Raw genomic sequence first — 15,039 nt, forward strand, 5'->3', positions numbered from 1 at the left:
CTAACCTATGTATGTTTAATTTTTTGTCTTTAGTCATTGTAAGATTGTTGGGTGAATGGTTCAAATGGCTCTGAGCACTATGGGACTTAACAGCTGTGGTCATCAGTCCCCTAGAACTTAGAACTACTTAAACCTAACTAACCTAAGGACATCACACACATCCATGCCCGAGGCAGGATTCGAACCTGCGACCGTAGCGGTTGCGCGGTTCCAGAGTGAAGCGCCTAGAACCGCTCGGCCACCGCTGCCGGCTTGTTGGGTGACTTGACATGGCAAAAGGTTCCGTAGTTTTGAGCTAAAAGTCGTCCTGCTCGAACCATCGTCTTCGGGTGCTGTCTTTTCATGAAGTCCGATACTGGAGAAATCACACAGAGATGAAAACGGTTAACAATACATGAACGGACCTTTAACGAAAATGCCATGTTCAAGTGCGAGAGTTTGTATAAATTTACTTAAATTGATTACTTGAATTCATTATATACTCCCGATCCAGTTTCGTATGAGTTATATATATATATATAAGTTGTGTCCGCAGCACAGAAGGCAGCTCGTCCGTTGTGGGATCTTCTTAGGTGGAGGCTGCTACATTGTTAACTTGAACGTCTGTTTGGGCTTTTTATGGGATGCCAAAAATGGTTCAAATGGCTCTGAGCACTATGGAACTTAACATCTGAGGTCATCAGTTCCCTAGAACTTAGAACTACTTAAACCTAACTAACCTAAGGACGTTACACACATCCATGCCCGAGGCAGGATTCGAACCTGCGACCGTAGCGATCGCTCGGCACCAGACTGTAGCGCCTAGAGCCGCACGGCCACACCGGCCGGCTATGGGATGCCACTTGGCCAGGTTAGTCTCTGTATCTACAGAGGGCAAGATCTTCTCATTAATGTGTCCTGTTTCATTATTATTTAAGTAATCACACATATTACACTGTCTTTTACAACACTCGACATAGCTTTCTTAATTATACGGTAACTTTTCTATCCACTAACGATATAGGGTGCGACATGTCGTCCCTGCAGAACGCACGAAACATAGTGAGTGGCGCAGCCCAAGTACATCGCTTCCCAGGCGCGCCAGAGCACCCCGAAGGCACTTAGGTTCGAATATCATTACTGTCATGTTTCTCAAAAATAGTGAAATTTAATAAACAAAAACGAAACACTCGTAGGGATTGTAATACTGATTGTCATTCTGAAAACTGCGTTAAATACAATGAAAAGTATATAAATAATTAATAGGAGGTGTTGGGTGTTTTGGCGCCTAGCACCCGAATGTGCCGACCAATCAGAAGCAAGTTCAGCACGATTGGCGGACTCTGCCACGGGACTGGTACATAGTCTACTGTACCATCTGCCGCCGGTACCTCACCCCACTTTCGTGGCGTATGCTGCTTCACGTGTATCAAGCTGCATCGAGGCGAGCTTCTAGCAAGACAAAATACTGGCGGCCACAGCCAGGAATATCGCACATTACTTAACATTTTACGCTTGTTTAGATGCAGGCGTGTTACACTGACGAAGTGTGTACATTTACTTTCGAATCGGCCGGTACAGTGTTGTATCCCGGTTGACGACTGTTAGCACAGTATAAATAGCGCAGCGTTCACAGGCTGTGTTCGTCATCTCGTGGTCTCTTGCGTTCCCTCCGGTTTGAACGCTTGTTCACAGATACGTGAAGACGAGTGAAGTGTCGGCGAATGCGCGTTCGCTTCGATTTTCTTTTCTCCGACGCAGTCCGGGGATGAGAAGACGGTCCGCAGTGGGCGAGCAGCGAAAGGGGGAAGCGGCGCTTCTCCTCCCTTTCCCCCATCCCCCCCCCATTCACCCCCCCCCCCCCCCCCTGCTGTTGGTCCTTGCCCAGGCCACGTAGGCTGGGTATTGCGTCATCGTGGTGGGGCCTGCGCTATTAGCCGTCCGGAAAACACAGTGTGGCCACAAAGTCCCCGTACGCAGTAACTAAACCCGTTTAACGGCGTGGCCCGACATTCACGACGCGAACCTCCCGTCCGGACTGTGTGCTGCTCTCGTGAATTGCCACGGCGTTGCCCGGGGAGGAGAACCAAGTCTCCGCGCGTAGACCATTCTACTTACCTCCCTGTCTGTATGTTCATCCTTTTTAGGGATGGTTGTGGGACTCGGCCGTTCGGTAGAGGACGTCGAATTAAACACCTTTCAGCAACATTACTTTATTTGGCAACCAGATTTTACTTGGCAGATGGCGTAGTATGGCGCTGAAATTATTTGGCAAATAAAATATGGTTGGAAATTTGACGGCTGAAAGGTCTTTAATTTGGCATTCTACTTACCGTTCGCCTTATTGCACCGTAAAAAATCTTTGATAAAGGTCTTCTACAAAAGCCCTTTCATCAAATGTATAAAATCCACGTTTGACCACCAGTTGCTTTTATTTTTATTTCAACTCCCAAATATCGAGCGGTTTCAGTGACAGATCTTCTTCACAGATTCTATCCCGAGATCCAAAAATATACGAGGGTAATCCCAAAAGCCAGGTTTCCTATTTTTTTTTATAAATACATAGACCTGTTTATTTCTACAATGGTTTTTTTTTTTTTTTTTTTGGTCATCAGTCTACTGACTGGTTTGATGCGGCCCGCCACGAATTCCTTTCCTGTGCTACCCTCTTCATCTCAGAGTAGCACTTGCAACCTACGTCCTCAATTATTTGCTTGACCTATTCCAATCTCTGTCTCCCTCTACAGTTTTTGCCCTCTACAGCTCCCTCTAGTACCATGGAAGTCATTCCCTCATGTCTTAGCAAATGTCCTATCATCCTGTCCCTTCTCCTTATCAGCGTTTTCCACATATTCCTTTCCTCTCCGATTCTCCGTAGAACTTCCTCATTCCTTACCTTATCAGTCCACCTAATTATCAACATTCGTCTATAGCACCACATCTCAAATGCTTCGATTCTCTTCTCTTCCGGTTTTCCCACAGTCCATGTTTCACTACCATACAATGCTGTACTCCAGACGTACATCCTCAGATATTCCTTCCTCAAATTACGGCCGGTATTTGATATTAGTAGACTTCTCTTGGCCAGAAATGCCTTTTTTGCCATAGCAAGTCTGCTTTTGATGTCCTCCTTGCTCCGTCCGTCATTGGTTATTTTACTGCCTAGGTAGCAGAATTCCTTAACTTCATTGACTTCGTGACCATCAATCCTGATGTTAAGTTTCTGGCTGTTCTCATTTCTACTACTTCTCATTACCTTCGTCTTCCTCCGATTTACTCTCAAACCATACTGTGTACTCATTAGAATGTTCATTCCGTTCAGCAGATCATTTAATTCTTCTTCACTTTCAGTCAGGATAGCAATGTCATCAGCGAATCATATCATTGATATCCTTGCACCTTCTATTTTAATTCCACTCCTGAACCTTTCTTTTATTTCCATCATTGCTTCCTCGATGTACAGATTGAAGAGTAGGGGCGAAAGGCTACAGCCTTGTCTTACACCCTTCTTAATACGAGCACTTCGTTCTTGACCATCCACTCTTATTATTCCCTCTTGGTTGTTGTACACATTGTATATGACCCGTCTCTCCCTATAGCTTACCCCTACTTTTTTCAGAATCTCGAACAGCTTGCACCATTTTATATTGTAGAACGCTTTTTCCAGGTCGACAAATCCTATGAAAGTGTCTCGATTTTTCTTTAGCCTTGCTTCCATTATTAGCCGTAACATCAGAATTGCCTCTCTCGTCCCTTTACTTTTCCTAAAGCCAAACTGATCGTCACCTAGCGCATTCTCAATTTTCGTTTCCATTCTTCTGTATATTATTCTTGTATGCAGCTTCGATGCATGAGCTGTTAAGCTGATTGTGCGATAATTCTCGCACTTGTCAGCTCTTGCCGTGTTCGGAATTGTGTGGATGATGCTTTTCCGAAAGTCAGATGGTATATCGCCAGACTCATATATTCTACACACACCAACGTGAATAGTCGTTTTGTTGCCACTTCCCCCAATGATTTTAGAAATTCTGATGGAATGTTATCTATCCCTTCTGCCTTATTTGACCGTAAGTACTCCAAACTCTTTAAAATTCCGATTCTAACAATGGTTTACATCAGTTTAAAGCTTTAACATTTAGCTATTTTTCGACATAATCACCATTTCTGCCGAAGCATTTTTCTAGAGGCTGTAGCAGGTTTTGTATGCCTGTATGTTACAGTGAAACACCGAAATCTGGAGAATGTCGACTTTCACTGGTGAATGTCGACACTCACATAGTCGCTCAGTGTATGCCCGGAATATTTGCTAAATACCCTTCTTTCTGACTTACACAGGTAAATGTTAAAATTCACTAATGGTGAATGTTGGACACGTTGGAGATCTCAGAATGAGATTTTCACTCTGCAGCGGAGTGTGCGCTGATATGAAACTTCCTGGCAGATTAAAACTGTGTTCCCGACCGAGACTCGAACTCGGGACCTTTGCCTTTCGCGGGCAAGTTTGGAAGGTGGGAGACGAGATACTGGCAGAAGTGAAGCTGTGAGGACCACGCGTGAGTCGTGCTTCGGTAGCTCAGTTGGTAGAGCACTTGCCCGCGAAAGGCAAAGGTCCCGAGTTCGAGTCTCGGTCGGGAACACAGTTTTAATCTGCCAGGAAGTTTCATGTTGGAGATTTGTATTTTCTTCTCCGTAATTCAGTCCCTACAAAACATCACAAGGGTGACGTAACTTTTTCGCCTCTCTTTCTGAAAGGATTGACCAAGAATTTAAAATACACAGTACATTCTACAAGAGAAATGAAAATAATAGTTATAAAAAAATTACTTACTTATGTGGTTAAATCTTATTTGTTGCGACAACTTAAACTATTATGACACTTTGAATTGCACAAGAGCCCCTTGCTTTTACAACTGCATTTATTTGTGGAACACTTCCTTTTCCAACGATAGCGTGTATAGCCTTGTCCCCCGCTTCTCTATAGAAAGTAACTTTTCTTTACAAGTTACGAACTGATTACGTGTGTAAAGCTGCTTGAGAGTACAATTTTTTATTTGCCAGTTTATAGAAGTCGGAGTCTTCTAATCCAACAACAGCCGCTAACACATTTCGGCCACCTCTATGACCACGGTCGACATCAGGGACTTGTATTCGTACATTATCACCAATTTGAGCACGAGGAAATTGTTTTTGTGAGGTTCGTAACATCTTTGTTGCTTGCAGTAGAAGATTTTCTTTCGCGGCCGCTCTTTTTGTAGAAATCAACTCGTGTTTTTCAGACAGAATTTGATGTGAAGACATTGTAGGTTGTAGGTCCTCTTCAATATTTTTCTTTGGAATATGGTTTTCGGTATGACCACCTGTCAATTTTTTTATAAGCATTAACAGTTTCTTCAAGCTGTTCTTCGGTTTCAGAAGTATTGGCAATTTCTTCGAGTTGTTCTTCAGTTTCAATATCTGCGATTTGTTCGCCAGGCAAAAAAAGACGATGCTATGCCTCTTTTTGCTTTAACGCCAAACATGGCTTCATAAGGACTTTGGCGTATTCCTTCGTGGTATGTAGTGTTCTTGGCAAATTGAACAAAGGATAAACCATCTGACCATTTATTTGTGCCGTTATCGTTCATATTCTGTATATCCTGATTGGCCCTTTCAACTGAGCCCTGTGTTTGACTGTGACGAGGCTTTCCATGAACTATTTTAACATCTTTCCACATACCGCGTATTTCGGATGTGGCTTGATTACTAAATTCTCTACCATTATCTGATTGCAATATTACTGGTGCACCAAATGTTAAAAATATTGAAAAAACGTGATGCGCTATTTCTTCAGCTCTTTTAGTTTTCAAAGGTCGTAGCTGGACAAACTTAGTTAAATGGTCTTGATACACCATTGTGAACTGATATTCGCCATCTCTGCAGATCTATGAGATCAACTTGGCATCTTGAGTTTAATTCAGAACTAACCATTGGCTTCACAACAGTACCTTTCTTAGGTGCACTGTGTTTCATTTGACACTGTTTGCATAAATTTAAAGACAACATTACAACGTCATATGTAATAGTTTTGCATTTAACTTGCAACTCTTTAAGCATACGTGTTCTTCCTCCGTGGCCCTCTCTGATGTCAGTTTCATATAGTATACTGTACAATTCTTCATTGGTAACGTAATATTGTATGTTCGTTTCCCCTGGTTTTAATGGTACAATTAACTTCATCATTAATTTTTAAAACATCAAAACGTTTTAATCGTCTGTAATCCAAAGGTGTGTTGCATCTAATTTTAGCAGAAACCACTTCAAAAAGTATTTTAGAATACTTTTCTTGAGAAAAATAAACACAATTATCTTCTTGTTTACCCACAATTAATGCATTTAACTTTTCATGAAAAAGATGACGATTTACTGCAGTATTCATTTAGTATAAATTAGGGTATCGGAAAAGAATTAAGAAAACGTTGTTTGCGTTATCAAAACTTGCATAAGATTGACAAAGCTGATTGACTCCGAGCAGGACAAAGGGTTTGGTAGGAGACAGCCAGTCGCTTGTTTTTTGACTCTTCTGTTTCGGACCTCCACCAGAGCGTATCTGCGATTGTCGACACACACCGAAGAGGAGCCGAATGTACAACAATATAATCAAATATTCTATGTTTCACCGATGTATTTGGTGTCTGTTGACATTCACCGGTGTAAGTCGACATTCTCCAATTTCGGTCATTCACGGTTGAGAGGTGGCATGAGCCCCCTCTCATATTTCTATCTTACTCTGAGTAATTCGATTTTCCTCTCTAATTGCATGCGGTGAAAAGTTGCTATTCCATCACACGCAGACTTCCCACGCAGCGTCTCTCGTCACCCAGGTGGTCCGGTGACAGGCGGGCTCTGCTGATCTTGAGAGGGTTAAGCCGACGGGTGTGAGGAAGTCGAGTGGATGCTTTCCAGACGCCGACATTGTCAAGAGACACGCCCGCAGGGGCCTGAAGTAGCGGCTGGGCTAGAGGTTCCATTACTTCGCAGAAACTTAGCGAAAACACTTTCTGGCGGGCTACCAGCGAGGCGTGGGAATGACTTGTGTACCCAGGCAGTTGTGGCGGGAAAATTCCCGCGCTTTCTGCAAAATAGTAACTGTGATTGGCTTGCTCAGGGCATAGCTCCGTGACGTAGCAAAATCAGCGCAGAAATTGGCGCCAAGAATCTCCATTGGTGGAATAGTGGTGCTTCGGCAATAGAGTGGAATTTTCCGCCGGTTTTCGAGTTGCTGATTGGAACGTTTAACCACGGCCACTGTCGTGGGGGCGGGAATGTTCTGTGTTCGGCTTGTACGGGTGCTCTTGTGGGAGAGTCGGCTCTCGCCTTTCGGCCGGAGTAGGTTACAAGACTGGGCTCTCGCTGCTCTGGACAGCCTGCCTTCTGTTGGCTGTCTAATATACTTTTATTTAATTGTAACTGCTTGACGAAGTTGCTGAAGTTTCGACTTCAACGTAACTTTCCGAGACAGTTGGCAATTGAGCGTTCTGCGTACAAGCTGCCTATGTTGTCTGTCTTGAGCAGTTTTGGCTAAAGTTGACTGTATCGGAGTTACAGTGTGACTTCTCTTGTTAAAATCACTCACTGTACCGTCAGTGATTGTGACGAGCATTCTTCGTCTCCCTCAGAGGCGCATTTGTATTGCTAGGAAGTCTTTAGTCTGGAACAACCGGATCAGGATAATTTGTTTCGGGCTATACTCGCGACATTATCATCACCACGACGGGACGTCGAAGCGACCAGCCATCGCCTCCGGTGCGCCAGATCGTGTCCTTGCAGTTAAGAAGACAGCTTGGTAACGTATGTCCGCAGCATCGTCAGATTAGGGAGTTTTGCTCTGTGATAATCAGAGCTCAGCAGAGCGCGCCTGTTCCCGTCTTTTCTATGGTGGTTCTGTCTTGGGTGTTCATTGTCTGAGTTATCACTACTGTAGCAGCAATTAATGTTGGGTTGGCTGTGTGTTTCTCTTAAGATTTGAGTTGCTCCACATACCACTTGGTCATAAATGTCACAGTCTAGTTTATGGACAACTTCACCTTCACAGCATTTATTTGAGTATCCAATTTGATGTATTGTAAATGTTTCGTGTGTTTTGTATATTATTTTGAATTTAGTCATAATAAATCAAATTGTTATTTTGGATGGAACTTTCATTCTGTTAATCGGTAGAGCAACCCTTTCATTTCTCACTACGTTAACGAAACTTTCCTTTATGTAATTAATTTCTATCCAATTAAATTATTGCAGGTGCCAAACTCTTTTCTACTCCACTTGCAGGGTCGATTACAATCAGTTCGCGTTTCTTCTTAATCCATGTGTAACAGCAAAAGTCGTAAACTGTTGTAAGCCATTTTAGAAAGGGGGGGCTTAGAGCATCATTTCCATACGAAGATTCGAGAAGAATTTAGTGTTAAATACACTGCTAGCCCCGGCACCTCGCACGGTAACATGCCCAAGTCATACCAGTTCCTCGCCATGCTGTTGAGAGAGTTATGCACCTCTTCTTTCACCCCGTCGTCAGAGCTGAATCGCTTTCCGGCCAAATGTTCTTTTAACCTAGGGAACAGGTGATAGTCGCTGGACGCGAAGTCAGGACTATAGGTTGGGTGGGTGATTATGTTCCACTGTTGCAGGAGAGCAAGAGTTTGCCGAGCGATGTGTGGGCGAGCGCTGTCACGGAGAATGTGTTCGCCCTTGCTCAACATTCCGCTTCTCCGGTTCTGAATTGCCCGTTTGAGTTTTTTTCAGAGTCTCACAGTACGTGTCAGCGTTAACTGTGGTCCCAGCTATCCAGCTCCGACGACGAGGTGAAAGAAGAGTTTCATAACTTTCTGAAACTTTCTTTGCGAAAGTAAAGAGAGCTTCACTGCAAGTTTAAACGCAGCGAAAACCTCTCAGACAAACAGAAGCTAAACGATGTCAAAGTTAGCGTAAGGAAGGCTATGCGTGAAGCGTTCAGTGAATTCGAAAGTAAAATTCTATGTACCGACTTGACAGAAAATCCTAGGAAGTTCTGGTCTTACGTTAAATCAGTAAGTGGCTCGAAACAGCATATCCAAACACTCCGGGATGATGATGGCAGGGAAACAGAGGATGACAGGCGTAAATCTGAAATACTAAACACCTTTTTCCAAAGCTGTTTCACAGAGGAAGACCGCACTGCAGTTCCTTCTCTAAATCCTCGCACAAACGAAAAAATGGCTGCATCGAAATAAGTGTTCAAGGAATAGAAAAGCAACTGGAATCATTAAAACAGAGGAAAGTCCACTGGACCTGACGGGATACCAATTCGATTCTACACAGAGTACGCGAAAGAACTTGCCCCCCTTTTCTAACAGCCGTGTACCGCAAGTCTCTAGAGGAACGGAAGGTCCCAAATGATTGGAAAAGAGCACTGATAGTCCCAATCTTCAAGAAGGGTCGTCGAGCAGATGCGCAAAACTATAGACCTATATCTCTGACGTCGATCTGTTGTAGAATTTTAGAACATGTTTTTTGCTCGAGTATCATGTCATTTCTGGAAACCCAGAATCTACTCTGTAGGAATCAACATGGATTCCGGAAACAGCGATCGTGTGAGACCCAACTCGCTTTATTTGTTCGTGAGACCCAGAAAATATTAGATACAGGCTCCCAGATAGATGCTATTTTTCTTGACTTCCGGAAGGCGTTCGATACAGTGCCGCACTGTCGCCTGATAAACAAAGTAAGAGCCTACGGAATATCAGACCAGCTGTGTGGCTGGATTGAAGAGTTTTTAGCAAACAGAACACAGCGTGTTGTTCTCAATGGAGAGACATCTACAGACGCTAAAGTAACCTCTGGCGTGCCACAGGGGAGTGTTATGGGACCATTGCTTTTCACAATATATATAAATGACGTAGTAGATAGTGTCGGAAGTGCCATGCGGCTTTTCGCGGATGATGCTGTAGTATACAGAGAAGTTGCAGCATTAGGAAATTGCAGCGAAATGCAGGAAGATCTGCAGCGGATAGGCACTTTGTGCAGGGAGTGGCAACTGACCCTTAACATAGACAAATGTAATGTATTGCGAATACACAGAAAGAAGGATCGTTTATTGCATGATTATATGATAGCGGAACAAACACTGGTAGCAGTTACTTCTGTAAAATATCTGGGAGTATGCGTGCGGAACGATTTGAATTGGAATGATCTTGTAAAATTAATTGTTGGTAAGGCGGGTGTCAGGTTGAGATTCATTGGGAGAGTCCTTAGAAAATGTAGTCCATCAAAAAAGGAGGTGGCTTACAGAACATTCGTTCGACCTATACCTGAGTATTGCTCATCAGTGTGGGATCCGTACCAAGTCGGGTTGACAGAGGAGATAGAGAAGATCCAAAGAAGAGCGGCGCGTTTCGTCACAGGATTATTTGTTAAGCGTGATAGCGTTACGGAGATGTTTAGTAAACTCGAGTGGCGGACTCTGCAAGAGAGGCGCTCTGCATCGCGGTGTAGCTTGCTGTCCAGGTTTCGAGAGGGTCCGTTTCTGGATGAGGTATCGAATATATTGCTTCCCCCTACTTATACCTCCCGAGGAGATCACCAATGTAAAATTAGAGAGATTGGAGCGCGCACGGAGGCTTTCCGGCAGTCGTTCTTCCCGCGAACCGTACGCGACTGGAACAGGAAAGGGAGGTAATGACAGAGGCACGTAAAGTGCCCTCCGCCACACACCGTTGGGTGGCTTGCGGAGTATAAATGTAGATGTAGATGTAGAACAGCATGGTGGTGAGCTGGTATGACATGGGCACACAAAAACTGCCACAGCGTCTACAAAAATGCGTCGACGTGATTATGTAGAAATATAGCTGAATGTTCAGGCCGTAAACTGGTGTAAGCCATTGTAGAAATAAACAGGTCTATGTACTTATAAAAAAATAGGAGACCTTACATTTGGGATTACCGTCGTACATGTTGTGTACAGGAGATGTTACAAATTCTTTTCGAAATAAGTGCAAAATATACATGAATGCTTACAGGGTTAAAACAGTTGAAGCCACAACTGCACATCTGTCATTGCGTAAATAATGGGCACGTCCGATACGTAGAGGATGCCATAAATTCCAGTATGGCACTCAGCACTGGAAGGCAACGATACTAATGACATGCATAAAGAGAGCAGTACTGAAGAGAAGATCAGAGGTATAAATGCTACAACTCTACAAAATACTGAGGAGTTGTTCAAAGGTCTTTACGAAGTATTTTCGTCGTATGATACAAAAATATCTCGATGATAAGTTTCTTGCTAATGGCAGAGCACTGGACTATAGAGCACTGGACTATCTTTGGCGAACATCTTTGGTATAGTTTCACATCTAAACAGAAAAACGAAGTTGCTATCCCCAAACATATACGTCCTCGTTTAGAATACTGCTGCGCGATGTGGGATCCTTACCAGATGGGATTGACGGAGTACATCGAAAAAGTTCAAAGAAGGGCAGCACGTTTTGTATGGGACATAGTGCCACAGAAATGATACAGGATTCAGGCTGGACATCATTAAAAGAAAGGCGTGTTTCGTTGCGACGGACTCTTCTCACGCAGTTCCAATCACCAGATTTCTCGTTCGAATGCAAAAATATTTTGTTGACACCGACGAAACGATCACCACGATAAAATAAGGAGAAGCACGGAGTGGCCGCGCGGTTTGAGGCGCCATGTCACGGACTGCGTGCCCTCGGGCATGGGTGTGTGTGTTGTTCTTACCATAAGTTAGTTTAAGTAGTGTGTAACTCCAGGGACCGATGACCTCAGCAGGAATGGCCCTTAGGAATTCAACACATTTGAACATTTTTTGGAAATTAGGGAAATCAGGGCTCGCACGGAAAGATACACGTGTTCGTTCTTTCCGCGCGCTATACGAGATTGGAATAATAGAGAATTGTGAAGGTAGTTCGATGAACCCTCTGCCATAGAAATCATTATAAAAACTTAATGTTCAAAAGTGGTTCAATTGGCTCTGAGCACTATGGGACTTAACATCTGAGGTCATCAGTCCCCTAGAACTTAGAACTACTTAAACCTAACTAACCTAAGGACATCACACACATCCATGCCCGAGGCGGGATTAGCGCGGTTCCAGACTGAAGCGCCTAGAACCGCTCGGTCACACCGGCCGGCAAAACCTAATGTTAAACAGTAGGTTAATCTTTACATGTACTCCATGAAATCTACGTAAACAAACGTCAATTATTTCACCTTTATAAAATTCTTTCACCTCATCCAGGCAAGTATTACTAAACAAACATGTAGTTGCCTGTGTAAAGACTTAAAAACTTTAAACGGAATGTAGATCTCGGACTGCAGATGACGTACCTAGCACTTAAATACATGAAGGTTTTGCACGTGACAGAATTCGAAAATAACAGTTTTAACAAAACAAAGATACATATGAGCCATTGATTTCGTCAAATCATTGAGACTCTGCTAGGCATGCTTTTGTAAAAGACTAATAAACCCCCATTCTTCAAAGGCTCGAACTCCCATTTACAAAACAGCACCAAATGTTTGGTTACTTTACAAATGATTTAATGCGGTAAATATTTGATTTTAAGCATGTACGCTAGGAGGAATTTTCTAAAGGTTTGAAACTATGCGCGGAGTTTGTTGGGTGTCGCTGACTGCCCTATTGTAAGTGAAAGCTAGTCTACCAAGCATCTCGACCTTTACGACGTCGTATGTCTTGAACTGCGCCGATGGGGGGAAAAAACTCAGAACGCCAACATGCCGTATTGTGACAGCAGCGGAAAGGATGCAAATGTTGCAAACTCAGTGAAGTGTCGGGAATGGCGTCTTTCTCAGTTTCAAGGCATTCTCTCCCACCACGTCCAATCTCGAACTTACATCTACATCTACATATATACCCCGCTAGCCATCAAGCGGTGTGTGGCGAAGGGCACTATTCGCGCCAAAGTCATATTCCCCCCCCCCCCCCCTCCCTTCCCTCTGTTTCACTCGCGAATCGCACGAGGGAAAAACGACTGTCTGAACGCCTCAGAACGAGCTCTGATTTCCCTTATCTTTGAATGGTGATCATTGCAAGTAGGTGGTAGTCTAATAATATATGCTCTACATCCTCGGCGAAGATCGGATTTTGGAATTTAGTGAGCAGCCCCTTCCGTTTAGCGCGGCGTCTACCTGCAAGTATTTCCCACTTCGAACTTTCTACGAGATTTGTAACGCTGTTGCGGCGGCTAAATGTACCCGTCACGAACCTTGCCGCTCTTCTTTGGAAATTTGTGGTAAGGTCTTACGGGACCAAACTGCTGAGGTCCTCGGTCGTTAAGCTTACACACTGTTTAATCTAACTTAAAGCAACTTACGCTAAGGACGATACGCACACACAAGCCCGATGGAGGACTGGAACGTCCGACGGTGGGAGCCGCTTGGCCACCTCGCACGGCGTTCTTCTTGAACCAGACGCAACTGGTAAAGGTCCCATATGGACGAACAGTACTCTAAGAGTGGACGAACTAACGCATTGTAAGCTACACAACTGGCCATTAAAATTGCTACACCACGAAGATGACGTGTTACAGACGCGAAATTTAACCGACAGGAAGAAGATGCTGAGATATGCAAATGATTAGCTCTTCAGAGCATTCACACAAGGTTGGCGCCGGTGGCGGCACCTGCAACGTGCTGACATGAGGAAAGTTTCCAACCGATTTCTCATACACAAACAGCAGTTGACCAGCATTGCCTGGTGAAACGTTGTGATGCCTCGTGTAAGGAGGGGAAATGCGTACCATCACGTTTTCCAGTTTGATAAAGGTCGGATTGTAGCCTATCACGATTGCGGTTTCTCGTGTCGCGACATTGCTGCTCGCGTCGGTCGAGATCCAATGACTGCTAGCAGAATATGGAATCGGTGGGTTCAGGAGGGTAATACGGAACGCCGTGCTGGATCCCAACGGCCTCGTATCACTAGCAGTCGAGATGACAGGCATCTTATCCGCATGGCAGCCACGTCTCGATGCCTGAGTCAACAGTTGGGGACGTTTGTAGGACAACAACCATCTGCACGAACAGTTCGACGACGTTTGCAGCAACACGGACTATCAGCTCGGAGACCGTGGCTGCGGTTACCCTTGACGCTGCATCACAGACAGGAGCGCTTGCAGTGGTGTACTCGACGACGAACCTGAGTGCACGAATGGCAAAACGTCATTTTTTGGGATGGATCCAGCTTCTGTTTACAGCATCGTGATGGTCGCAACCTTGTTTGGCGACATCGCGGTGAACGCACATTGGAAGCGTGTATTCGTCATCGCCATACTGGCGTATCACCCGGCGTGATGGTATGGGGTGCCATTGGTTACACGTCTGGGTCACCTGTTGTTCAGATTGACGGCACTTTGAACAGTGGACGTTACATTTCAGATGTGTTACGACCCGTGGCTCTACCCTCCATTCGATCCCTGCGGAACCCTACATTTCAGAAGGATAATGGACGACCGCATGTTGCAGGTCCTGTACGGGCCTTTCTGGATACAGAAAATTTTCGAGTGCTGCCCTGGCCAGCATATTCTCCATATGTCTCACGAATTGAAAGCGTCTGGTCAATAGTGGCCGAGCAACTGGCTCGTCACAATACGCCAGTCACTACTCTCGATGAACTGTGATATCGTGTCGAAGCTGCATGGGCAGCTGTACCTGTATACGCCATCCGAGCTCTGTTTGACTCAATGCGCAGGCGTACCGAGGCCGTTATTACGGCCAGAGGTGGTTGTTCTGGGTACTGATTTCTCAGGATCTATGCACCCAAATTGCGTGAAAATGTAATCACATGTCAGTTGTAGTATAATATATTTGTCGAATGAATACCCGTTTATCATCTGCATTTCTTCTTGGTGTAGCAATTTTAATGGCCAGTAGTGTAGAAAAACCTGGATGCTAATTTCGTATGTCGTACGATATTGTTTTTTTGTTACATCGCAAAACACTACTTTTGGTCCTTAGCATGTTTAGGATGTTAGGTCTTCAGCTGTAGTCCAGTGACGTGGCGCATTC

At 44.4% G+C, this 15,039-nt stretch overlaps 1 non-coding gene across 1 annotated transcript; it reads left to right on the forward strand.

The window, feature by feature from the left end:
• Positions 1–4,541: 4,541 nt before the first annotated feature.
• Trnas-cga lies at positions 4,542–4,616 on the forward strand. Its single transcript has one exon. It is a non-coding gene; the product is annotated as a tRNA-Ser (tRNA).
• Positions 4,617–15,039: the final 10,423 nt, after the last annotated feature.

The sequence above is a fragment of the Schistocerca americana genome, chromosome 11 (genome assembly GCF_021461395.2).
Source record: "Schistocerca americana isolate TAMUIC-IGC-003095 chromosome 11, iqSchAmer2.1, whole genome shotgun sequence".
Lineage (NCBI taxonomy): Eukaryota > Metazoa > Arthropoda > Insecta > Orthoptera > Acrididae > Schistocerca > Schistocerca americana.